Raw genomic sequence first — 24,838 nt, 5'->3', positions numbered from 1 at the left:
CAGGCTGGGCGCCGTGGCTCATGCCTGTAATTTCAGCACTTTAGGAGGCTGAGGCAGGAGGATCACCTGAGGTTAGGAGTTCGAGACCAACCTGACCAACATGGTGAAACCCGTCTCTACTAAAAATACAAAAATTAGCCAGGTGTGGTGGCGCATGTCTGTAATCCCAGTTACTTGGGAGGCTGAGGCAGGAGAATCGCTTGAACCCAGGAGGTGGAGGTTGCAGTGAGCCGAGATCACCCCATTGCACTCCAGCCTGGGTGACAGAGTGAAACTCCATCTCAAAAATAAATGAATAAATAAAAATAAATAAATGAAACAAAGTTTCAACTAGAAAATTGAGCTTCTAACAGAGGTTTTAAGAAGTTATTTCTATATAATCTCTTTCAATGATACTGGTCCTTTAACCTTTTGTTAAGATTTTCACCTCACTTGATAAACCTCAACCCAGATGGCAAAATGACACATGTGATGACAAATCGCCTACTAAAAAGTATTTACTTAACATCAATAACCAGGCAGTAGAAGTCATTGGACGTATGATTTGACTCCTTTCAAACAGTGCCGCCAAAAGGCGTAAATCATGGCAGACTGCCGAATGTAATCCAGATAAGCCCAAGAGAAAGCATAGGTTTAAGAGTCAGTAAGGTGGTTGCAGTCCCATGCCTCTATCTGCCTTTCAGGACACAAGTGTAGGGAGCTTGCATGACTGGTCTAAAGGCACTCAATGTATGGGCTTTAGTTTCCAGCCCGATGCATGCATGCATTGTTCAGCAGGTGGCATGCCATGGGTGAGGTTCCTGTAGATGACCCGACAGATGCTTGCTACGTGCCCAGAGCTACCAGGTATCCTTATTTTTCTTGCATATGCTTCACTTCATTGAGTGTGGTTGAAGCAGACAAGCATAAAAGGTGTTACTCCAGGCCAGGTGCAGTGGCTCACGCCTGTAATCCCAGCACTTTGGGAGGCTGAGGTGGGTGGATCACCTGAGGTCAGGAGCTTGAGACCAGCCTGACCAACATGGAAAAACCCCATCTCTACCAAAAATACAAAATTAACCGGGTGTGGTGGTGCATGCCTGTAATCCCAGCTATTCGGGAGGCTGAGGCAGGAGAATTACTTGAACCTGGGAGGTAGAGGTTGCGGTGAGCCGAGATTGTGCTATTGCACTCCAGCCTGGGCAACAACAGCAAAACTCCGTCTCAAAAAAAAAAAAAAAAAAAAGTTACTCTACTTAGTCTAGCCTTCATTTTGCTTACAACGTGCGTGACTTCAGCACTTCCCTGTTCATCCCCATCCCTTCTTTTAGTCAGCATTAGCTGATTTCTATAGGAGAATCTGACTGCTGTTTCAATATGTCTTTGAAACTCACGCCAGTGTTTCAGATGGTCTTGCTGCCTCGCCCTAAGCACTAAAATATTTGACTAAGAGAATGACACATTGTTCTCCTGGGATACTAGACAATGCCACTAGAATGACAGGGGCCAGGGAGGCCTCTAAACATCTATAGCACAACTCACTTTTCAAAGGACTGCAGGGGTAAAGAATGTTCTCTAGAAAACAACACTCATGGGAAAACTACATTTACTTCCTTCCTACTGGGATCCTCTCAAATAATAGGAAGCGATGAGGAATCAATTGAGAATTCTGTGCTCTCTTGGGAAAAGAATGTAAAACAACACTCAAAGAAACCCTCTAAATATATGTGTTCAAAAACTCATGCCCATGAAAGTCCTTGGAAATCACCACAGTATCTTTAAAAAATTACTAAATTTAGCCACATATGGAAATCTGCACAGTTTTTCAAATATATTTTGATTATTTAACCAACATTCATATAAAATTTACAAAGCAGCAGATTTTTCCATGGCTGTTTCAAATAACAATTTTCACCCTCACAACAACCCAATAAAAAAAGGTCTCATTACAGAGGAGGAAACCGAGGTATGGGGAGGCTAAGTAAGTGACCTACAGCCACAGCCACGCGTAAGTGGCAGGATGAGGATTCGAACCCAGGCACCCTGACTCCAGACTCTCTACTCTTAAGTATTATGCACTTTTAAAAGTTTTCTGAAAGGTTCAACCAAGAAAGTGAGAAGCAAAGCTGCAGATGGTCTTTGCATATAGAATTGGAAGTTTTAAATGTTACCAGCGTGAGCCCAGATTCTCTCTTACAGTGAGGATTTTATTTTTACCAAGCTCTGTGAAACACACAACGCTCAGGTGCCGCCTGAAAATGTGAGAAGTCATTCGGCAAACTAATGAGGTTATTCAGACACACTCTTAAAGTTGGCGTGCTCGTTTATTTAAGGCCGGAACAGAGGTGGAGCGAATAACAGAAGGCCTCTCTACTCCAAAATATGGGTCTTTCTCACCAGTTCTAACAATTGTAGAGTTACTGGGGTTAACAAGATCCTCTTTTGGGATGTAAATACCCTCTAATATGGTTTGATCTGTGTCAACTATGCCTTAATGGTGTACAAATGATCTAGATCCTGGCCTTTCCACATCCAGTCTGATGGGACTCAGTGCTTGCTTTAATCTGGAATCAGCTGTTCACGTATGCAGATGCTCGAGTCACATCCAGAGTCATTAAATCTGACTCTCTAGGGGCGGGGCCGGGGTACTGGTGTTTGTAAAAGTTTACCTTATATTCACCCAGGGATGACAGACACTACTTCATAGCAATTTCTCTCAAGTTTCAACATGTTTACACGCAGCCTGGGGATGTTGTGAAAATGCACATGCTGGCTCAGTAGGTCTGGGTGGGGCCTGAGGTTTTGCGTTTCTAACAAGATCCTAAGTGATGACGTTAATGTTGGTCCGTGGACTACTTTTTTAAGAAGCAAGGCCCAAGACCAGCGGTTTTCAAAGTGAGGTCAAGAATCACCCGGGAATTTGTTAGGGATGCAGAATTTCAGGCCCCGCCAGACCTACTGAATCAGACGCTCTGGGGTGGACCCAGCAATCTGTTTTTACGAAGCTTCTGGGTCAGTGATGCTCACTACCTTTTGAGAACCGTTGGCCTGCATGGCACTGCCCAGTAGAAATAGAATGCAAGTCACATAGGCAATTTTAAATTAGCTAGCAGTCAGATTTGAAAAAGTAAAAAAGAAACAAGTGAAATTAATTTTAGCAAAATATCCTATTTAACACACTATGTCCAAAATACTGTCATTTCAACACATAATATAAAAATTAATGTCATAATTTACATTCTTTTTTCAACGTGTAGTCAATATAAAAATGATATGATAGTTTACATGTTTTAGGAAGAGACAACATTAATCTATTTTTATTTGTACAAATTTGTGGGGTACAAGGAGAATTTTGTTACATGGATGGACTGCATAGTGGTAAAGTCACGGATTTAATGAATGTGTCCATCACCTGAATAATGAACATCATACCCATTGAGTAATTTCTCATCATTCACCTTTTTTTTGTGTATAAAGACCTCAAAATCTAGCATGCATTTTACACTTATATGACATCTCAGTTCTGACTAGCCACATTGAGCTCGGTAGCCACATGTAGCCACCATATTGGATAGCAAAGCTTTACACTTACAGCAGAGATGATGGTACTGACTTTCACCAAATGCTTGCTGTGTCAGACTTTACCCAGGTAAGCATTTTCTGTGCATTATTCCTATGAGCCCTATGACAACTCATTATTATCCCCGTTTTATACGAGAGTGGGTTATGTTCATCTTTGTTTCCTTAACGCCATAGCTTCTCAAGGAAAGCCAATATTTAAATGCATTTTCCTTTTTGGTATAAACTATTATAAGGAGGAAAAAGAAAAAAACAATTAAAAAATGTGTCTGTCTGTGGCTAGGCTTCCAATTATTACCAGTAGAATTACCATTCCACATTGAGGCCAAGAGAAACAAATATCCCATGTTAGATTGGCAGGTATTTAAGACATAGTAAAATGTAACCATTTAAAATAAGTGAACAGAAAAATGCTTTATTCTAGAGTGATTTTTTTAAAGCCTGGTATACATTTTTAAAACAAAGTTGATCTTATTTATAAAATTCAGATTAGAGATTTCAAAGTTAATTTCTAATTTTTTAATTTGAAATACAGTTTTAATATAAGGTCTATTGAGCCAAAGGATTTCACTGTTTTTAAATAGTACTTGAAGCAGTAGTCATGTAACCCTTTTTTTTCACATGGCATAATCCTCAGTATTTTCCATAATCTATTTCAGTGTCTTTCTTTAATGGCAAAGAAAGAATTGAATTTGATATAAGCATCTAGCAACCAACCCTCACATTAATTATAAAATATATCAGGGCTTTTTTTTTTTTTTTTTTTTGAGATGGAGTCTCACTCTGTTGCCCAGGCTGGAGTGCAGTGGTGTGAACTCGGCTCACCGCAACCTCCACCTCCCGGCTTCAAGCGATTCTCCTGCCTCAGCCTCCCAAGTAGCTGGGACTACAGGCGCGTGCCACGACATCCTGCTAATTTTTTGCATTTTTTTTAGAGATGGGGTTTCACCATGTTAGCCAGGATGGTCTAGATCTCCTGACCTCGTGATCCACCTGCCTCGGCCTCCCAAAGTGCTGGATTACAGGCCTGAGCCACCGGCAGTTTTTTATACTGAATTCAGGTTGAAGACTCTCTTTTCATCTCCCGATGGAAAGCCTCTCAGCAGTACTTTCTGACTACTTAAGCATTCTTTTTGTAATGGGGAGTAGGGGGTTGAAAAAAAACAGGGATTTCATCTATTGGAATGAAAGCGTTCATAAAAATACTTAACTGCTTCCTTGGTAGAAAGTAAGTAATTTTCCTCCCTGGTGGTGGTGTAAAGGCGCAATGACTCAATGGAAGCCTGAGGTTGATCTGATGGCGTAGTGTCTTCCTTCATCCACGGTAGAAAGAGATCTCAGTCTTCAGCTGCCATGATGTGAAGAGTCTCATCATGTGAAAAAGTCTGGAAAATATTTAAAAATTCTGTTTTTATTTATTCTCACTGCATCTGTGTGCTCTAAACCCCTGAAGGCAAGGACGCTTCATTCTGCCCACCACTGTATTCCCAGAGTGCTTGGCTTATAGTAAGCTCTGAAGTGCTCACCAAATAAATATTTGCTGAATGAATGAATGAATGAATACGACTTCTTAATTTTTATTTCTAGAAACAAAATGAAGGCTCAAAGTTTGTCAGTCATTGCCAGTGACCCAACCAGAATGATTTCTTCATTGGCCTGTGGAGGCAGAAGCAGGGGTCACTGTTTGTCTGCCTCATGTCACTGAATGGTCCCCAGTCTCTGCCAATAGATAAGAGATGTCAACGCTTAACCCAGTAGCTTTCAAAAATAGCACAGTTGATGAAACTGGAAATTTAGGTGCGGGCTCTTTTAAGAAATCATTTGTCTTCAGTCTTAAGAATAGACTGACAACAGATACTGCTACCAGAGGGCTCTCAACTATTTCTTAAGACCCCCTAGGAAATATCAGAAGAAAAGCCTCCTTCTCAATAAAGCATAAGTAGGACATCTCGTTTTCAGTGAATCAGGTAATTCATTTTGGAAACTTGAGGAGCACTGTGTTTCTTTAAGATTCCAGTCAACTTTGGGTTTGTTTTGTTTTCAATGGTGCTGGCAGTTTTCCTCAAAATTTAAATGAATATTTGCACAATGAACCAAGTCGTTGTGGGTTTCCTGGTTGGTGTTTTTTCCCCCCTGGAGTGGGGGGTGGCGATCTGGGCAAGGCATTTTCATCCCTTTGCAGACAACCCCGGCTGCTGTTAATGCTGAAAATAGCTCAAATGCTCTCAGAACAGTAGCACCACCCAGCAGCTGGGATTCTTTCCCTCTCTCATTTGCCTCTCTCTTGCTTTTTTTCCTTCAGACACTTGGATTGGACTTAATCTTAAACCTCTGGAGTTCAAGACCTTTTAAAAAGGGCTAAATAAACAATCTCTACATGTAAAAGGCCACTGACTCCTACTTCCTCTGTATAGAGCAACTGTTGAACTCAGCTGCCTGTAGGTAAGATTTTTTATTCTGGAATTATTTAATTGTTTTCTGGTATGTTCATAACTAATGTCTTTAAAATAACTTACTTATAGTGAAAATAATAAGGGGAGTTGTGAACAATTCCCAGGTAAACAAGGTGTTCCAGAATACAGCAGGAGCATCTGGGCATTTTTGTGGCTGTAAGTTTTAAACTTTGCTTAAAGCTCTCATAATAGTGACCTGCAGTACACGCTTGACTATGACTAAGCCATGGATCAGAGGTCTAATTAAGCCTGATTGCCAGAGCAATGAGAGGATGTTTCAGACATCGTACTTTTGTTGTTTAGACTGCTTTATTTTTAACTTTCCAGGGGCATTAAAAAAAAAAAAAAAAAGAGGGAAAAGATGCAACCATCCACCTGAGTAAAGAGAATATATATAAGTAATTGTTCTTTAAGGGCAATGAGCGAGCCGTATTGTATAATGTTCTCCTTTCATCACTGTTTCGTTCATTGCTCGTGTGGAATTAGAGTGGTTGATTTGGGGGAATCTGGGAGTTTTGTTTTTGTTATTATTGTTTTGTATGTTCCTAGCACATTTTAGGGGACAATGTTGAGGATTCCTTACTAAGCTGACTGTCTTTTGCTGGGTACATCTGCTGGCAGGTTTCTCTAACGTGACAATGTGATACTTCGGGTCAGTTTCTGTGGCTCCCCTCTCCCCCTCGTTGCGCTTGCACTTGACATTTTGCGAAGTACTTTGATCTGTGGACTTTAACTTCAAACACAGCATTTACTTTGATTGTGGCTATTTACTATGTTCAGTAAAAAGTCTCCTTTTCTTTCCTTTTGGTTTAATGCTTTCATAGCATTTCCTTTAAACAATTTATTGGAGCTTTAGTTTTCCTCACTGATCTGTCTTAGATTTTACTTCTAGAGGGACCCCCAATTGTAAGAAAAGTGTTCTCTGGTAAAGTTCTCCCCAACACAGACTTCAGGACAGTTCATGGCCCCTGTCTGGCAGATGTGTAAGAGCAAGCAGCAAATGAGAGTGCACAGAGCCCCGCGCTGGCCGCCCTGCTGCCTCAGAATCTCCGTGTGCCTTGGGGCCCAACTGGTGCTTTTTAAAAACATGGATGCTGAAATCTTTGGAGTTCAGAAATACTTTTTTTTCAGAAAAGTTTATTGGTATCACAGAGCACATATCAAAGGAAAGCATGCATTTTAACCACATAAGGATCGTCTGAGTAACAAAAACGGGAAGAAATAACAAACAAAGAAAAAGAAAATTAAAATCAAAAGAAAACTGGAAAAAAAAAAAAAAAACCTTAGTAGCCAGAAGTCTGTTTTACAAGTGAAACTTCTGCTGTGTAAGGGATAAGGGATTTCTTAAAAATGTATTTCCTAAAATGGGCAAAATGTAGCACTTACTAGCCATTCAATCAGCTTTGGAATATTCTCTTCATCGTAAAGAAAGCACAGGTGTGTGTGACATTTGTTCCCTTTTTCTTTCCCACCCCAAGCACAAGGTATTTTCACAGTCCTCAGCCAAATACAGAGTTTGACGTTCCCTGGCAAACGGTCCCTGCGTGTTCTGTTGAAGGTTAGGAATAGATTGAGCCTAATCCTGTCAGGAGACTGTTTAAGTCCCAGTCAAGGACGCTCGCTCCTCAGCGCTGACGCAGTCTGCCCCCTGTCCTCTGCACCTTGCTAAGAAGGACAGACGCAAGTGGCCACAGGACAAATCTCCAAAGGGGCGGAGCTGTGGAGAAAGCTACGGCAGAGATCTCCCTGGATTAGGAGCAGATGCAATCGAATCTCCAGAACTTGGATTTATAGTAGAAAAACCTAGAGATGTTCAGTCTAATCTTTAAGTTTCCCAAACCTGGGCATTTCATTGCCACTTTTCCCCTTCAAATCTACATTATAAGAAGCATGTCAATCATCGCATTTATGTGTATGGTTAACATTTTAAATCCTCCCGTTATTTTGAGCCTGGGCTTTGTTGGGGGGAGGGGGTGCATCTAGCTAGAATACTCACTCCCCCTTAGTACTGGGAAGCCTTGGTCTGCAGGGCTGAGTGCAAATATATTGCTAGAGGTGATAGTCCAGCAGCAAAATTAAATGGCACCAGGATGAAATCTTTTTGGAGAATGGTAGGTGATCATTCCATTCCCAGGCAAGCCATTTTCCCCCTGTTTTGTTTTGTTTTTTTTCTTTCTGTTTCTCTTCACCCCTGAATTTTACGTTGAAACTTTGGATTGTTTGAATGTGAAACTTCAGGTGAAATCTAGCCAAAGCCACCGAGTTTCACCCAGCTTCCACATGAAAGAAGTATTCTACCCAGCCTTGCACGAAACTTGGCCTGTGTTGCCAAAGGTTTCATGAATGTCAGTGAGCCTGGATTTGAAACATAACCCAAGGCCAGGTGACTTCTGGTGACTTTGAGGCTTTATTGTATTAGTATAGAATCTGCTGAACAGGGACAGTCCTATTTCCGCATCTTCTACTATAGTTTCATGAGGGCACACGTTTTCCCCCAGTAAACTCCCATTTATCTCATGATGTTTGAAAGCCAGGTTCAATCCTAATGTGAATGTTTGTAGCTGTGGGATCGAAGCACTGGCAGATAGAGGTCTGCGTTTTAAATTCCAGCAGCCTGGGCCTCAGTGGTGTGAACATGTTGGTATAATTCAGCTGAAGGAAGGAAGTCCCGGGAGAGCCGTGGAATGCCTTTCTTTGCTTAAATATACCTCTGTGCTCGTGAGGAACAAACAGTAACATTTTGTCCAGGTCTATCCGCTTGACAGTATGCCTTTTGTTCCCTCTCCAAAGGTGGTGTCAAATATATTGGTGGAAAAATAATAAACTTCCAGATATTTTTTTTCCGCCTGCTCAACTGATATACTCCAAGGGAACATTGCAGGCATTGAGAAGTTCAGTACTGTGGCTGGGAATGTAAGGTATACTGAGAATAAAGGAGCTCTCAGTGAAGGCAATGTCCCTCAGAAAAGCATGGCGACCCAGAGTTGATGTGGGTGTGAACGGTCAGATGGGCCTCGGTTGGGAAGGGGTGTGTGTGTGTTTTCTGGGTGGGGGTAGTAGCGAGCAGAGAGGAAAAGGGAGATTTGTAAGCTTTGTTCAGCAAATCTGTCACATCGAAAACAAAAATAATCAAGCCCAGGATCTGAAAACATTCCTTTCTTTTGTAGATCATGTAAATTTGTGTTGGCTGAATATTGAATTTTTTTTGTATTATTTTTCTCATTAGAGACACCAAGCATTAGGATTCCAGGCATAGTAAATAATCTCCAATGAAAATATGACCCATTGGGAAACATAAAGTCATTGCAGATAACTCCCATGAGTCAGTCTCAGGAAGGTCCTCATGGTTCTCTGGCAGTTATGAAATGCTAAGCCACCCAGGACACTAAGATCTGACTTGTCCTTTTCTTAGTTGGGAGATTTCTAAACTCATGTGAAGAATTTTCATAAAAATGAATGTGTGGCCTCACTAAAGATTTAGGCTATCTTTGGTGAGATACATAGATATAGATTTATTATAAAATTAAATTGCCATGAAATTTCATTTTAAAATTTCATAGTCACTTATATATTCAATAAAACAGACTTTCATTAAAGATGTGGTTTGCATTTTAGCAGGTGACATGCAGTGGATGCCCTAGTAGAGAAAGCACTGGAAAAGCTAGCAATAACACAATTTGGAAGTGCCATATGTAGAAGCTGCTTTTTAGCACTGGCTTCACTAGTCATAGTGTAGCATTTATCAGCATATATGATTTGATAGCCCCAGACTGGTACAGTGAGCAGAGGAAAGGAAGATGTTCAAATGGAGGTTCTAGAGAAAATCATTCAGAACCATCCCACAAGGCAGCTCTCACTAACCATATCAAGGTATAAGGAGTTCAGTAGTTTTAAGACATTCATCATCCATAACAAAACAGAAAAAGGGGAAGGATAGGCTGGGCGCGGTGGCTCACGCCTATAACCCCAGCACGTTGGGAGGCCGAGGCAGGTGGATCACTTGAGATCAGGAGTTCAAGACCAGCCTGACCAACATGGTGAAACCCCATCTCTACTAAAAAAAAAAAAAAAAAAAAAAAAATTGCAAAATTAGCCAGGCATGGTGGTGCACACCTATAATCCCAGCTACTTGGGAGGCTGAAGTGGGAGAATAGCTTGAACCTGGGAGGCGGAGGGTGCAGTGAGCCAAGATCCCACCATTGCACTCCAGCCTGGGCAACAAGAGTGAAACTCTGTCTCAAAAAAAAAAAAAAAAAAAAAAAAAAAAAAGGAAACGATGAAAATGCCAGGGAAAGGATTAAAAAAAAATTAAAAATTGAGAATCAACACCAAGCTAGTGTATGTGCAAATATTTCTCTAAATCATTAAAAATCTTATTTCAAGAAGACTTCATTTGTCATTTAAGAATGCAAAAATCAGTGCTTTAAAAATCTTTTTGTGCTTAATTGACTGTCAGAAAAAAATGGAGTCCATATAATATTTATTTCTCAAGGATATATTATTACAGTCTAAATTTACATATACAATGTACTTGTTTTATTTTTTTTTTAAATCAGTGTTTGATCAGGACATGATGACACAAAACAGTAACAGCAGTAGTCTCCCCTTTGCAGTAGAGCAAAGAGGATTATTTATCATAAGCAGATTAAACAGTCATTTCTAGAAGTCTGCATTCTCCAACCAAGTTTTTATTAGTTATTTAGATATTATGTTTTTCTCTGAAATAAGAAGTAGTAGAGCCTGAACATCTCTACTCTAAAAGTCTGAAATCCAAAATGTTCCAAAATCTGCAACGTTTTGAGCACCAACATGATGCCACAATTGGACAATGAAGATGACATTAACACTGCAGAAAATGTGCATACAGATGCCACAGTGACAACGTGATGGGCTAATTGAAGGACTAGAGCGGAGTGCATTCCTAACAGACAGAATAAGCAGTCATGTCCATTTAGAAACTCAAAGAGAGACTTCTAAGACAAAAATCGCTGTTAATGAGGCAGATGACGCTGGAGAAAACATTTTAAAAGCCATCCTACTCGGGAGGCTGAGGCAGGAGAATCACTTGAAACTGGGAGGCGGAGGTTGCAGTGAGCCGAGATCGTGCCACTGCACTCTAGCCTGGGTGACAGGGCGAGACTTCGTCTCAAAAAAAACAAAAAAATGCCATCTGGCAGAATGCCTCTCATTTCTCAGAGGACCCGCTTCATGATCTGTCAACTGCTTCAGATGTTTCTTATCACCTAAAAAAGAAAAAAAATACAGTGTACAGTGGCCTTTTACTCCAAACACAGCATCATAGGTGGCAACTGAAAGCCTGCATTGTTTGTTGCTGCTGTTGTCTAACAGCTGAGAAAGGAAAACAGTCTTGTTCCTGTGCTGCCCAGTTACCTAAACACATTATTTTTCACTGTATTAATAGGATGTATTTTTACTGTTTAAAAAATAGTAGTATTAGGCTGGGCACAGTGGCTCACGCCTATAATCCCAGCACTTTCGGAGGCCAAGGCGGGTGGATCACCTGAGGTCGCGAGTTCGAGACTAGCCTGACCAACATGGAGAAACCCCATCTCTATTAAAAATACAAAATTAGCCGGGCATGGTGGTGCATGCCTGTAATCCCAGCTACTCAGGAGGCTGAGGCAGGAGAATTGCTTGAACCCGGGAGGCACAGGTTGCCGTGAGCCGAGATGGTGTCATTGCACTCCAGCCTGGGCAACAAGAGCAAGACTCTTTCAAAAACAAAAATAGTAGTATTTTCTACTGTTAAGTACTCATGTCTGAGTAAGAGCAGGAAAATGATTGCTTATTGGTAGCAAATAAATTCAGTCAGGAATGATGGTGATGCCAAACAACACCAGATTTTCCATGTGGGTGGCTGAGATATTGATGCCTTTGCTTTCTGATGGTTCAGTGTACACAAACTTCATTTTATGCACAAAATTATTAAAAACGCTGTATAAAATTACCTTCAGGCTATTTGGATACACTACATATAACATAAGTGAATTTCACATTTAGATCTGGGTCCTGTCCCCAAGATGACGCAGGATGGATATGCAAATATTCCAAAATCTGAAAAAATCTGAAATCCAAAATGCATCTCCAGTCTCCCATGTGCCTTTGACTTACACCCGTCATGCTAAGGGTTGACTTTTTTTTTTTTTCCTGGTACTACAAGATGCTCCCGCATCATTTTGTACATTTCATGTCCTAGTCCTAAAATCAATTATTTCTTCCAGGAACTCTGGTTACTTTTATTGAAAAATGGTATCAGTAATCAAGACTAGGGCATCCATTTTTAATTTTTGAATGTGACCTTATTGGCCACTTACTTTTTTCACTTGAAGAAAATTTTCTTTTTGTGTATGGAATTTCACTCTGTAGCTGACAATACCTTGATCTGGTGTATAAAGATAACCTTTCTTGCTTTTTCAGAAGAACAGGCCACATGTCGCCCTTGCATACTCCCTTTTCCCTTACTTTGAAACAAATTCAATTAAATATGATCAAATTTGCGTTTTCTGTTTTTTTGTTTTTGTTTTTTTGAGACAGAGTCTCACTCTGTTGCCCAAGCTGGAGTGCTGTGGTGCAATCTTGGCTCACTGCAACCTCCGCCTCCCAGGTTCAAGTGATTCTCGTGCCTCAGCCTCCTGAGTAGCTGGGATTACAGGCACGTGTCACACGCAAGCTAATTTTTGTGCTTTTAGAAGAGATGGGGTTTTGCCATGTTGCCCAGGCTGCCAGGCTGGTCTCATAGTCCAGACCTCAAGTGATCCACCCACCTCGGCCTTCCAAGATGCTGGGATTACAGGTGTGAGCCACTGCACTTGGCCAAATTTGTTTTTCACTGTTAGTCTTGGTGAGAGATTCAAAGCCTTTGATATGGTCTTGAAATGCAATCTTAAAAGATAGAAATCAGTTGTTTCTTCCTTAAATAGACGTGAGAACATTGTGCATTATTTAAATTGTGATCAGTCTAGGCCCTTCAATGAACATGGGATTCTGTTACCAAGCCTTGTACGTACTGTGTGCAAGGAGCCGTGCCACAGGCAGATGAACAGTCTGGTAGGAGAGCTGGGCACATACACCTGGATATAACAGTCTGCAAAAGAAGATGGGCAATGTGAAGTCCCCCAGAACCCTAGGAGCTCAGAGCTGGAATTGGGAGCTGGGCATATATTGTACTAGAAAATCAGTGGTATTATCACAAAGGAAAAGCTGTACTGGAATTAGGATTTTGGTTTGGATAAGAGGGTATTCAAATGGCAGAAGGTGATGGACAGCAAAGATTCAGAGGAGAGAAAACTCAGGACTCAAAGAATATTTAGGTCCCATGCAAAGCCCCTGGGAAGGTGCATTGAGTTTGTGTTTATTCATTGAGAACAAAAGTCTCACCATCAGGCTCATGTGTTAGTAATACTGCTGAGGAATGTTCAAGGTGATTAGAGAAATGAAACGCTGGACAGACCCTGTTACTCGGATGTAACTGAGAAGAGGAGCACAAAGACGAGAGCACTTGAAATAAGATGAGACCAATTGGTGCAGAGACCGAGGCCTCGGGGCAGTCAGTACTGCCCTGTGTATCTGGACTTTGTCCTAGAAAGTAAAACTTACCTGTAAAATAATTGCACCTATAATTTTATTTAATGCTCAGTATTATCAGAGATGAAAGGTTGTGTTTTTATTATTTCACCAAATGCATAGCTCTTTCATTTTCTTTCTCTTTTTCTTTTTTTTTTTTTTTTTTTTTGAGACAGAGTCTCGCTCTGTCCCCCAGGCTGAAGTGCAGTGGCGCGATCTCGGCTCACTGTAAGCTCTGCCTCCCGGGTTCACGCCATTCTCCTGCCTCAGCCTCCCGAGTAGCTGGGACTACAGGCGCCTGCCACCAGGCCCAGCTAATTTTTTGTATTTTTAGTAGAGACGGGGTTTCACCGTGTTAGCCAGGATGGTCTCGATCTCCTGACCTCGTGATCCGCCCACCTCGGCCTCCCAAAGTGCTGGGATTACAGGCCTGAGCCACCGCGCCCGGCCAGCTCTTTCATTTTCAACAAAACACAAGAAAACCATTGGTCCAGGCAGTGAAGACGACATTTCAAATCCTAAGTTTTGGCTTTCTGTACTTCACTGAGAGAAAAACAAGCACGAGAGGTGAAGATTACAGAGACAGACATGAATGTGCCAGTAGTATAATGAGCCAAATGTTAGGACGAGGCTGGTTGAAATAACCTGTCGGCATACCGAAAAGAATCGAGTTAGGAAATTGACACAGTTTAAAAAAAAATTGAAAGACCAACTTGATATTAGAAAGGATAGAATAGAAACATTATTCTCTTGTTCTCAAATAAATGTATGCCTGAAAAAAAAAAGAGATTGAATTTAGCTTAATAGAAAAACACACGTACAGCATGTATTTTTAAGGCATTGCATGTTGGCTACTGTGGCCCCTGGCATATGCTGGTCCGAGTACAAATCTGAATTGGTTTAATGCTAGATCTTGACATGCCCTCAACTCAGTGGTACTTCTTTAGTTCAGTTTTGCAAACCTAAAAAATTGGATTGGTATTGAATTTAGCTCCGGGTGGTATCCAGAAGTTTTGTGTGTGTTTGAACTGAACTTTGAAATATTTCAAAACTATATAACACTCAAGTTTTAGAACAAATTGTTAATTTTCAAAACACTCAAGAATGTTGAAAAGTTACAGATGGGTATATTTTTTGTGAATTTCATGAATATACAATTAAATGTGGTTTTCAAATATAACTTTGATCTGTAGATCTGCAGTGTTTTCTATTTCACATTTATCTTTTTTACCATAAGAGTATTCACTTTTAAAACAAAAACGGCTGAAGACCGTGGTTAAGAATGGGAGACTATCCGAAACCCAGTATGGCCATCTAAATGTACGGTGAGATGAGAAAGCCCATCCTTGTGGTCCCAGCAGAGCCAAGTGTTGGAAGGTGTGGCCTGGCACACCAGATGGCTCATTTCTGTGCACATCTATGAGTGGGCCCATAGTGAAGGGACTCAGCCGGGAATTGTTGGGGATAAAGATGGGAGGTTCAGTGCAAATTCAAGAAGGATGTCAGATGTCAGACTAAGGGATCCACGCCTCATTCTGAAGTAGAAAATGGTTTTTCCCTCTGTTCGTAAAGGGCAGTAAAACACTCCCTTTTGGAGAAAACTTACAGAGTAACATCTCTTAGCAGCAGAAATTCGATGTTTTCTTTAAAAATTGTATTTCTGACATCAAATCATTAAAATTTTCTTTTTATATCCACTATGACTATTTTTATTCAAGGCAGAATAAGACAAAAATTAAGTGTAAACAAGTTTATAAAGTTTGTATTGATATAATAGAAGACTGGCTTATGATGGAAAACTAAAAAAACAAGTAAAAATGAAAAGCCGAATGAAAAGGTAAATCCAGAGGTAGACTTTTATGTGGAAAAAGTAATAAAATACTACTTTTTTCTGTGGTAAAAAAATTGATGATGCCTACTTGTCTACATACAAAATATATTTTATTTTGTGTTTGAGCATCTTCAAGAATTAACGGATGTATTTCATATTTGGAAATTGATTTAGAATTGGCACACACGTGTTTTTTGTCTCACATGGTGAGATCCACCTCTTAATAACCACAGCTTGTAAAAACTTGTCTGAAATCAAAGTGATAATTTTTATGCAAAGGTGAGAAAGCTTGATTGCAGTGAGATTTTTATCCCCTTACAATTTTTTATGTATTTTGGATATCAAAATTAAAAAACATTTGATGTTAAAAATCATTTGTGTCCACATCATAATTTTTTATGTTCACATGTATAATTTTTCTAATCAATATTCTAAAATACTTAATAAAACCACAGGTATAAAAACATTTGGCAGAAGACTATTTGGTATGTTTAACCCTCAGCTGTGCTTATTAATTTAAGAATTATCTAACATATAAATCAGAAAGGAAGGAAATGAGGAATTCACTGGTAAACCAAATAGTGTTTTAGGTGACCATAGATAACTACTTTTAATGCCTAAAGCAATTTCATTTTCATTGAATAAAATATTTTCATGAGGGTCTTTTCATATTGCTTCATTTATTTATTGAAGACATTTCACCACCATATATGAATCATATGAGTTTTGTGGTTTAAAACTTTACATTCTGACTGTAGATCAGTCTGAATCAGTGCAGAAAAAAAACTGATGAAACCCAACACAGGCTTTCAAGATAAAAACTCACAACCAGACAAAGGAAGGAATTACTTTAACCTTAAAAAGAGTATTCATTAAAAACCTACATCATCATAATGTAAAGAAATATATGGACTGATAAATATTACATTCAGATACTGGTTACCTCTGGAGGTAGGAAGGCACTTCCAATTAGAGACATGTGCAGCAGGCTTTAATTGAATTAGTATCTTCTATTTTAAGATAAATGATGGGTACATGGACATTTGTTATATTATTCTCTTCATCATTTGAACAACTCAATAAAGACCTGCATTAAAACATCTTTCCCTCTATTTGCTATTTCTTAAATTTAAGATAAATTCTACATAGGAAGTAAATTGTAAATATCTTTCACAGCTGCTAACATTGAGGAACTATGTAAAACATAAATACATTACTTAAAGCAGCCCAAATTTTCTGAAAATTTATCATAGATAGTATAATGTTTGGCCTATACTTCCATATTTTTGGTCTAGGGCTCAAAACTTCTATAAATGGTGAATTCAAAGAGAAAATGAATTTAGTTCCTTAGCAGACAAACATCTTTTGTAAACTTACATTCAAGATGGTTTTTGTAGTGTGTATCTTTTTGTATGGCATTGTTATAAATCTGATATTTACTCTTTAAGTTATCAAATAGTTTGTCATTATGTTTTATGAAAATTTGTAATGGGCTTTGAATCTAGCAGTGTATACATTATCTTAACCTCTTTAACACTGGTTTTGGGTCAACAGGTTGAGAAGAAAGGATTTCTGTTTTAAGAGAATTTATGTAATAAATGTATGAAAAGTGAGTAAAACAGACAAGCAGTCCTCTCAGTTGCTACAGGACTATGGAGAGCAGTGATATGGCTGGATATGCTTGAGTTTCCTGTTAACACGATACCAGGCAAAATGGGACTACCTGTTTTTAATATAAAGACTTCATTCTGTAGCTTATATATTTCGTGTAATTTAATTTATTCAGAAAAGCTTATATACACACAGCTTTTCCTTAATAATATTTATACTTCCTTAATGTTATTGGAAAAAGCTAGTGACTTTTCATTACCATTTGGCAGGAACCAGTGCTTAATTTTGAGGATTTTTATTCCAATTTTTTCTATTTGTTTTATCCATAGACTCATTCCAATTATGCTAAAATGCGAAAGCTGGTAGACATCACTATCTTTTTAAGAGTTTTGACAAAATGGATAATATTGAATAATTTTTCTTTACAAGTAATTTCACATGTAATCTGAAAATTCAGTGCAAGCCAAAAGTCTTTATAATTTTAAATCATTAAATTCAAAGAAAAGATGGTTTCTATGTTTCTAGGTGTAAGGAAGGCAAAATTATACCTCTCCTCTGTTAGGGTTTGTTAGGGGATAGGGGCACGTGGGTGTTGTGCCTGAGAATTAAATTGACATAAGACAGATCCACAGGAGAAAAACGTACACATTTATTTAATATAAGTTTATGTGGCATGAAAACCTTCAGAATTTGTGAAGACCCAAAGATGCAGTTTGTATTGACCACTTATATAAGGAATTAGACAAAGAGCAGTAAATTGCAGAAATGTGATGAGGTGGGGGGTCGGGGGCTTGGGCCAGGGCAGGTGATTGGAGGAGAATGGCTGGGAAGGAAGGGCCAGTATAGCAGGTGGTACAGGTTTCCCTCAGCCTCAGCTTCTGGTCCTTGCCCATAGGAATCATGCCTCCCACCTGGCCAAGGGAGGACACCTTTCACATGGGAATGTCATCTCCTGCTTTTCGGAAACAGAAGGAAGGTCAGAGTGATCTTCTTGTACCTGCTTTTTGTTTTTGTTTTTGAGAGAGTCTCTCTCTGTCACCCAGGCTGGAGTGCAGTGGCGCAATCTCGGCTCACTGCAACCTCCGCCTCCCGGGTTCAGGTGATTCTCCTGCCTCAGCCTCCTGAATAGCTGGGATTACAGGCACCTGCCACCACACCCAGCTAATTTTTGTATTTTTAGTAGAGATGGGATTTCACCATGTTGGCCAGGCTGGTCTCGAACTCCTGACCTCAGGTGATCCACCCGCTTCAGCCTCCCGAACTGCTGGGATTACAGGCATAAGCCACCATGCCCGACCTCACCTGGTTTTTCTTAAGTGCCTTTAACTAAAAATACTGAATATGCCAGAGTGGTGTATTTTGGGATGCCATGTTCTTAACTCGTTCATAAGTAAAGTTCATGAAAGCATATAAATATATTTAAATAATAATAAACACACTGAGAGAAATGACACAAAAAATAATTTTGAATTTTCTCATGTCATTGTTACTAAAGCTGAGAAACTAGATATTACATAATTAACATAAAGCGGTATTGGAAACAAATGTGGAGACAAGTCTTTTAGATTACTGGCATTACATGCTGCTGACTCTCGCATCTTCATGAAATCTGTTCCCCTTTGCCTTCTGTGATACTGGAAGCTTCTGATTTACCTTCAGTCTCTCTGATTACATCTTCTGAATTCCACTTACAGGTGCCCTTTTTTTTTTTTTTTTTTTTTTTTTTTTGCCCAACCTTAAAGTTACTCCCTTGGTTTCTGTCCCTCTCGTCTAAATCTCCGTAATCTTCCCTGAGTTCACCTGTTTCCTCCTTCACGATAATCCCTAATCTCTATCCCTGATCTCTTGTGAAAGTTCCAGACTCACATTTCCAAGAAGCTGGTGAACATTTCCTTTTAATGTCTTCTGAGTACCTCAAATTCAATGCGTCTAAAACTCACTTTCCAACTCCCACCCTGCTCTTCCTTCCCAGGGCTGGATCTTGACAATGGTGCCACCCAGTTACTGAGAATTAGAATCTTAGACAAGCATTCGAATTTTTCTTCATGCCAACTTAGTCCCTACTCATTGATTCTACTTACATACACGTCTTCAATATCACTCCTTTCCTAGTTCACAGGCTATTGCAACATCCTTGACTAGGATTTCTCAGTAGTATCCTGACTACACTTTACATCCATTCTCTCTGCCTTCCATGTAACCCCTTGCGGCTGAGTTATCTTGCCAAAATAAATCAGCTTTGCATGTAGACTTCCCATCTACCAAACTTCTGTTACATAGCAAGTTGTGCACTTTGCTGTCTGTTGAGGTTTTGAGGATCAGGAAAGATAACTGTGTCAACCAATGAAGGTAAATTCAGTGCATTGTGTTTAGACATAAATAGCCCTGTGTTTTCAAAGATAAAAGGCAGGGCTGGCAACATTTCCAGATTCCTTAGTAAGGAAAGGGTGTGGCTCACTGCTGGGCATGGAACTCAGATTCAATGTCAGCCCTGCTACTAACCTCAAAGAACCCTTTTCCTCAGATTCTCTTTCGGACACAATGTTCACAAATCACTTGCTTCGTTGTCACTTACTCCTAATTTCCTTCCTTTCTGATTCATGTATAAGATCATTCTTCTTCAATTAATAAGCACAACAATCATTTGTTGAGAGCCTACTCAAGACTCTGTACTTGTCCGTGACAGTCACTGGGAGCATAGCCTTTCTCCAATGACATCGCCCTGAACATCCACTCTAAAAATGCAGGTGAATTTATGTGATGGCCTTTGTGCCTTGGGAAAAATATCTTCAGAATGAGAGCTATCTATAGTAGCATATATACATTATCCATGGATTATAGAGATATTGTTGTATTTGCTTCTATGTAAATATCAAAGGAGTATTATTCTGATATGATCTATGGAAGTTGAATGTGACTTTGGAGAAAAACTTAAGCTTTCGGTACAGATTTTCAAGATCAACGTTCAGGAAAAAGTCTAACAGAGGGATATTGAAATAAAATCTCTGAATGAATAAAGACATTACTGATGGCAGCTATGAATTCAAGTATTTTAACATATGTTCAGGTGTTTGCTTTGGGGCATAGAAGGAGTTAAAAGTGAAGGAAAATGTTTAAAGTTTTCTTCTTCACTTTGAACTACATTTCAAAGAAGTACATAATTTTGACATAAAAGATATATTTCCTTCATAGACTAACACAAGTATATGTGTGTCTGGATGAATTAAGTCTTATGTTTGGGGTTGTATCTATTAACTTTTATTATGTAACTGAAATAGCAATCATTTAAAATGAAATGTTTTCTGCTCTGCTAACATGGTGACAGATTATTCCGAGTAGGATTGGTGACACTGCTTTCTTCTGCTCCTTGTCCTCAGTCACATTCTTGAAATTGGCAACAAAGCAGATTTGATTTAATTTTTATATCCTCATGCAACTAATGAGAAGGAAATGTGTTTTTAATGCATTGCACACTTTTATCTTCCTGGACGTGTTCATGAACTCGTATTTGTGAAAGGCAGCCGAGCTTTTTTGTGGTGTATCTTTGCCAGGGATCAGTATTGTTCTATCCAATGCTGCTGCATCCCAAAGCCTGTGTAGACGCATTATGCAGACATAGGATGCCTATATAGATGCATTTTGTTAATTTTTTTTTTTTGAGACAAAGTTTCACTCTTGTTGCCCAGGCTGGAGCGCAATGGCGCGATCTCAGCTCACTGCAACCTCCGCCTCCCAGGTTCAAGTGGTTCTCCTGCCTCAGTCTCCTGAGAAGCTGGTATTACAGGTGAACTAACATTCATCAAAACCACCACCACACTCAGCTAATTTTTTGTATATTTAGTAGAGATGGGGTTTCACCATGTTGACCAGGCTGGTCTTGAACTTCTGACCTCAGGTGATCCACCTGCCTCAGCCTCCCAAAGTGCAGGGATTACAGGCATGAGGCACTGCATGGCTGTAATGCCAGCCACATTTTGTTAATTTTTCAGAGTATTCTTTCCTCATATTTGGCCAACACATGGAGAGTAATTAAATAATGAGTCACTGCCAATTCGATGGAAACAAAACATAGTACATATGGTTGTTCCTGATCTGAGAGTTGAACCTGAGAGCTGGGAAGTCTAAGCATGGATGGAGAACGAGAATCTGTTGTATAAAGTTAAAATTGAAATGGCATTTGGAGTCCCCTAAGCTGGGCTATCCTTGAGTACACACCATTTCAAGGAGCCAACGTGGAGTCTACGATGGAAATTTGCCCCATAGGAATATGAAAGTGCTGTGGCATAGAGTATTTTATAGAAGTTAAATGTCTAACCTTAATGGATTGCTAACGTTGGCTTAGATTATTGCTAATGACTACAGGATTTTACAGAATGTGATAAGCTTTGAAATAATGACTATATTAGTAACATAAGACCATGAGAGCAACTAACAGAATTATAACTAAGGAACCCTGTTACAGGCAATAGAATAACGATTGACTTCTATCTAAAACATCACCATTTATCTTTGAATGTTTATCACTGGGGATGATTCTTAGAGCATTCATCAAAACCACAGTTTAATATCATCAAATTATTCCATTTCCACATTCTTTTAAAACTGTAACAGAGAAAAAAAACCCTTTCAATTCCTAGAGAACTCACCTGTTTGAGAGATTTCTTAGGTCTTCTCTATTCATTCACCATCATTCACTATTATGAGATTTTTGTGAATTGTTGCACCTGCGTTCTCCCTACCCGTTAAATATGCAATATCCTTTGTCATCCAGCTCAATCCTTAGAAAAAGGTACACACCCCCCTCACATACACAAACTCTGTTCTGTTTCAAGATACATCCAATGGAGCACCTTACCCTCACATGTACAAAGAGGGCAATGGAACTTGATAGCGTATGGTATTGTGAGAATGACTGAGGGAAGAGCAAGCAACTCCTTCTGGTTGGTAATTGGAAAATGCTCCTCTTACATTGGGCAGAAATCATTTTTAACGCCTACTCCATATCTTTAAGCGAGAAGCTGTTATCTCCTCTGCAGGCTCTGTCATACTATAGGATGTGCTTCGTTTCTAAACCTAGCAATCCTGACATCCTCATCACTCTGGAGAGAGCACAGTCATTCACTCATGCAAATCCGAGCACTGTCCAAAGGCAAAGGACTGTTCTGAGCGCTTGAGACACATCAGTGAACAACCTTGGTAAAAATCCCTGCCCCCACAGGCTTAAATTCCCATGGGCAGAACACACAGTAAAAGATAAACATGTTAGGAGATTATACAGTAGGTAAGAGAGTAAAAGGGGCTCAAAACATAGCAGGGTAAAGAGGATCTGGAGAATGTGTTGAGGACAGTGCAGCTTGGAGTTTCAAATGTTGAGCAAGGACGTTGAAGGGGTTTGCCCATAGGGTTACCCATCTGGGGGCAGAAGGCACTGCCTCTGCAAATGCCCTAAAGTGTGAGTGGCCTCCCAGTATGAGGCACAGCAAGGAGGCCAGGATAGCTGCAACCAAGAGAAAGAAAGGGTGAGTGCCAGAGGTTGAGGCTTTCGCACTGAAGGGAGTAGGTGGTGAGAAGGGGAAGGTGGAAGCTGGAGACTAATTAGGAAGCTATTGCAATGGCCAGGTGAGGAAGGAAGGTGCCTGGCATGGGTGGAAATGGAGGAGACGGCAAGAGATGTCTGGGTCTCCATGGTGTTTAAAGCCTTGAGACTGAATGAGGCAGTGAGTGCAGAAAGAGGACAAAAAGGCTAAGAAACTTCAAGGCTAAAAACCTCCAAGATTGAGAGGGCAGGGGGAGGAGGAGAACCCTATCAATGAAACTGAGAAGGCATGCCCAGGGAGATAGGAGGAAGGCAAGCGGGCACAGTGTGCTGACAGCCAAGAGAAGAAACTATGTCAGAGGGGGAGGTGCGATCAAGAAAGATGATGGCTTAGATATAACCTGATAATTTTACAATATGGACCTCAATGGGGTCCTGGCTAGAGCAATTTGGTGGAATGCTATAATTCTGGAAAGTCTTTTGCATGATATTTAATTTTAAAAAGTCAAGTGTAACTCAAATGAAATAATGCTGATTTACTAGGTATATGAAATTATCGGTTAGGACCCGAGAGTTTCTTCATCACCAGCCTCATTAACTGTGTCACTAGTTTCATGCCCCGGTGTCAGCAATGCTCTGAACAGCAGCCTCCACACAACTCTAGATAAACAAAATATATGCACCTGTAATCTGGTCATCAGCCTCTATGTTAGCAATCCAAAGCAGTTTCCATTTCTTACACTCAATCCCATCAGTGGCTCACCAGATTGTATCAGCAATTGCTTGAAAATATTCCAAAAATATGAGTAAAATAGGAAAGCTGCCATTAGGGATCTCATTTTTAAATTTTACAAAACACCTAAGCCTGATCTTCTCCATCCAGTTGTATAGATCTAGCTGGAGAGAAAGCAGATGTTTTAAGAACTCGAAATTGCTGAACTAATGTATACCCTTGTCTCTGTGATATGTTCCACAACATGGAACAATCCATACCACCTAGGCTTCTCTCTGCTAGACCATCATGCCTCCATGTCTTCTTATGTCACCTGGAAGGAGTTGAGACAGTGACTTAATTTCCCAGGACACGGAATAACTCTTAAAATGGAATTGTGATGTTGGTACAAAGCAAGTGGCCTTAATGATAAATGCTATTTTAATATCTTGAAATTATGTTACACAGGCATTCATTTCTAACGTTTCTTGAATATCAAATACAAAGTTAACAAGAAAAAGGAACATTAACAGAAATCTCTAAAAGTTAGAAATGTACAGGTAAAGACTAAAAATTGATAGGAGGTTTAGTTGTGTTTCCTACCCGGAAATCAAAATTTGAAAAGCAGTAAAGGCATTTGCCCTGCTCTGCCTCCTTCACGTAGGTGCATTTCCTGTCCATTTCAGAAGCTAATTATGAAATGGCCACACAACTGGATGTTTCTGTTTATAAAATAGTGTTCCTTGGAGGGGCTTGCAACATCTAAATATCTTATGTCAGAATAAAAGCCACTGAGATCCGAAGAAGTGGACTAAACTTGACAATATCTGAAAGTCTTCTGCTGGACCAGGAACCCCTACAGTGGACAGTGTGCTTCCTGCTTTTCCACGCAGTTCGACAAGAAAACCATCCCAAAGTGAACAAAAATGGAAGCCTGCGAAGTTCATCATGCAAGACATTGATGACACTGACGTCTTTGTAATAGCAGAATTGGTTAACGTCATCCAGGAGCGAGCGGGTGAATTAATGGACCAAAATGCTTTTTCCCTTACCCAGAAATGAAAATACTCAATATGGACCATTCAGGAATTATAAGCAGCAAATGTGAAAGACTTGCCACTCGATATCTTAGGTGACTGATTAGACGTAGAGGGTTGTTTTAGTTGTTTTAGGAGCATGCCACGGGAAAGACCAAAGGATCATTTGTTCAGAAAAAAACCCGGAACTGATTTTGTTATACCGTAGAATTAAAAAAAAAAAAAAAAAAAAAAAAGCTTTAACAGTTGGCTGTAATTTGGCTTTTATTAACCTTTATTAAAATACAAATGCCAAAAAAAAATGGAAGCCCGCTTCAGGATCCATCCCTGGATGTTACTTATATTACATATTACCTGTAAGCATATGTACAGATACATTTTTATAGACTGACCATATAGTTAAGGTAATGTAAAGATCCAGACAAAATTAACAATGAATAGTACTTGAGTTTTTAGGTGGCTTAAATATTTTTTTCTTTTGTGAACTGACTGATATGATTTCTTTCTGGAGAATGA

General features: G+C 39.7%; 1 protein-coding gene and 1 long non-coding RNA gene across 31 annotated transcripts in view; one reads left to right on the top strand and one right to left on the bottom strand.

Moving 5' to 3' along the window:
* The window catches only part of SORBS2 (sorbin and SH3 domain containing 2), a 370,848-nt gene that overhangs the window by 175,243 nt on the left and 170,767 nt on the right, over positions 1-24,838 (top strand). For 24 of the 30 annotated variants that reach the window (XM_016952610.4, XM_063810053.1, XM_063810052.1 and 21 more), the window contains exon 2: positions 5,861-6,000. The gene's annotated coding sequence lies outside the window, so the exon portion shown is untranslated. Of the gene's footprint in view, positions 1-4,490; positions 5,526-5,860; positions 6,001-24,838 lie in introns of those variants that run through there. The other 6 variants (XM_063810049.1, XM_016952609.3, XM_054683567.2 and 3 more) reach the window with 3 other exon arrangements.
* LOC134809943 (uncharacterized) lies at positions 10,213-13,119 on the bottom strand. The gene is made up of 2 exons (XR_010156779.1): positions 13,040-13,119; positions 10,213-11,254 (listed from the first exon to the last, which is right to left on the bottom strand). It is a non-coding gene; the product is annotated as an uncharacterized LOC134809943 (long non-coding RNA).

Source organism: Pan troglodytes, chromosome 3, assembly GCF_028858775.2.
Source record: "Pan troglodytes isolate AG18354 chromosome 3, NHGRI_mPanTro3-v2.0_pri, whole genome shotgun sequence".
NCBI classification, from domain to species: domain Eukaryota; kingdom Metazoa; phylum Chordata; class Mammalia; order Primates; family Hominidae; genus Pan; species Pan troglodytes.
Note: the sequence above shows the minus strand (reverse complement) of the source record. Positions and strands in the feature narration are given on the sequence as shown.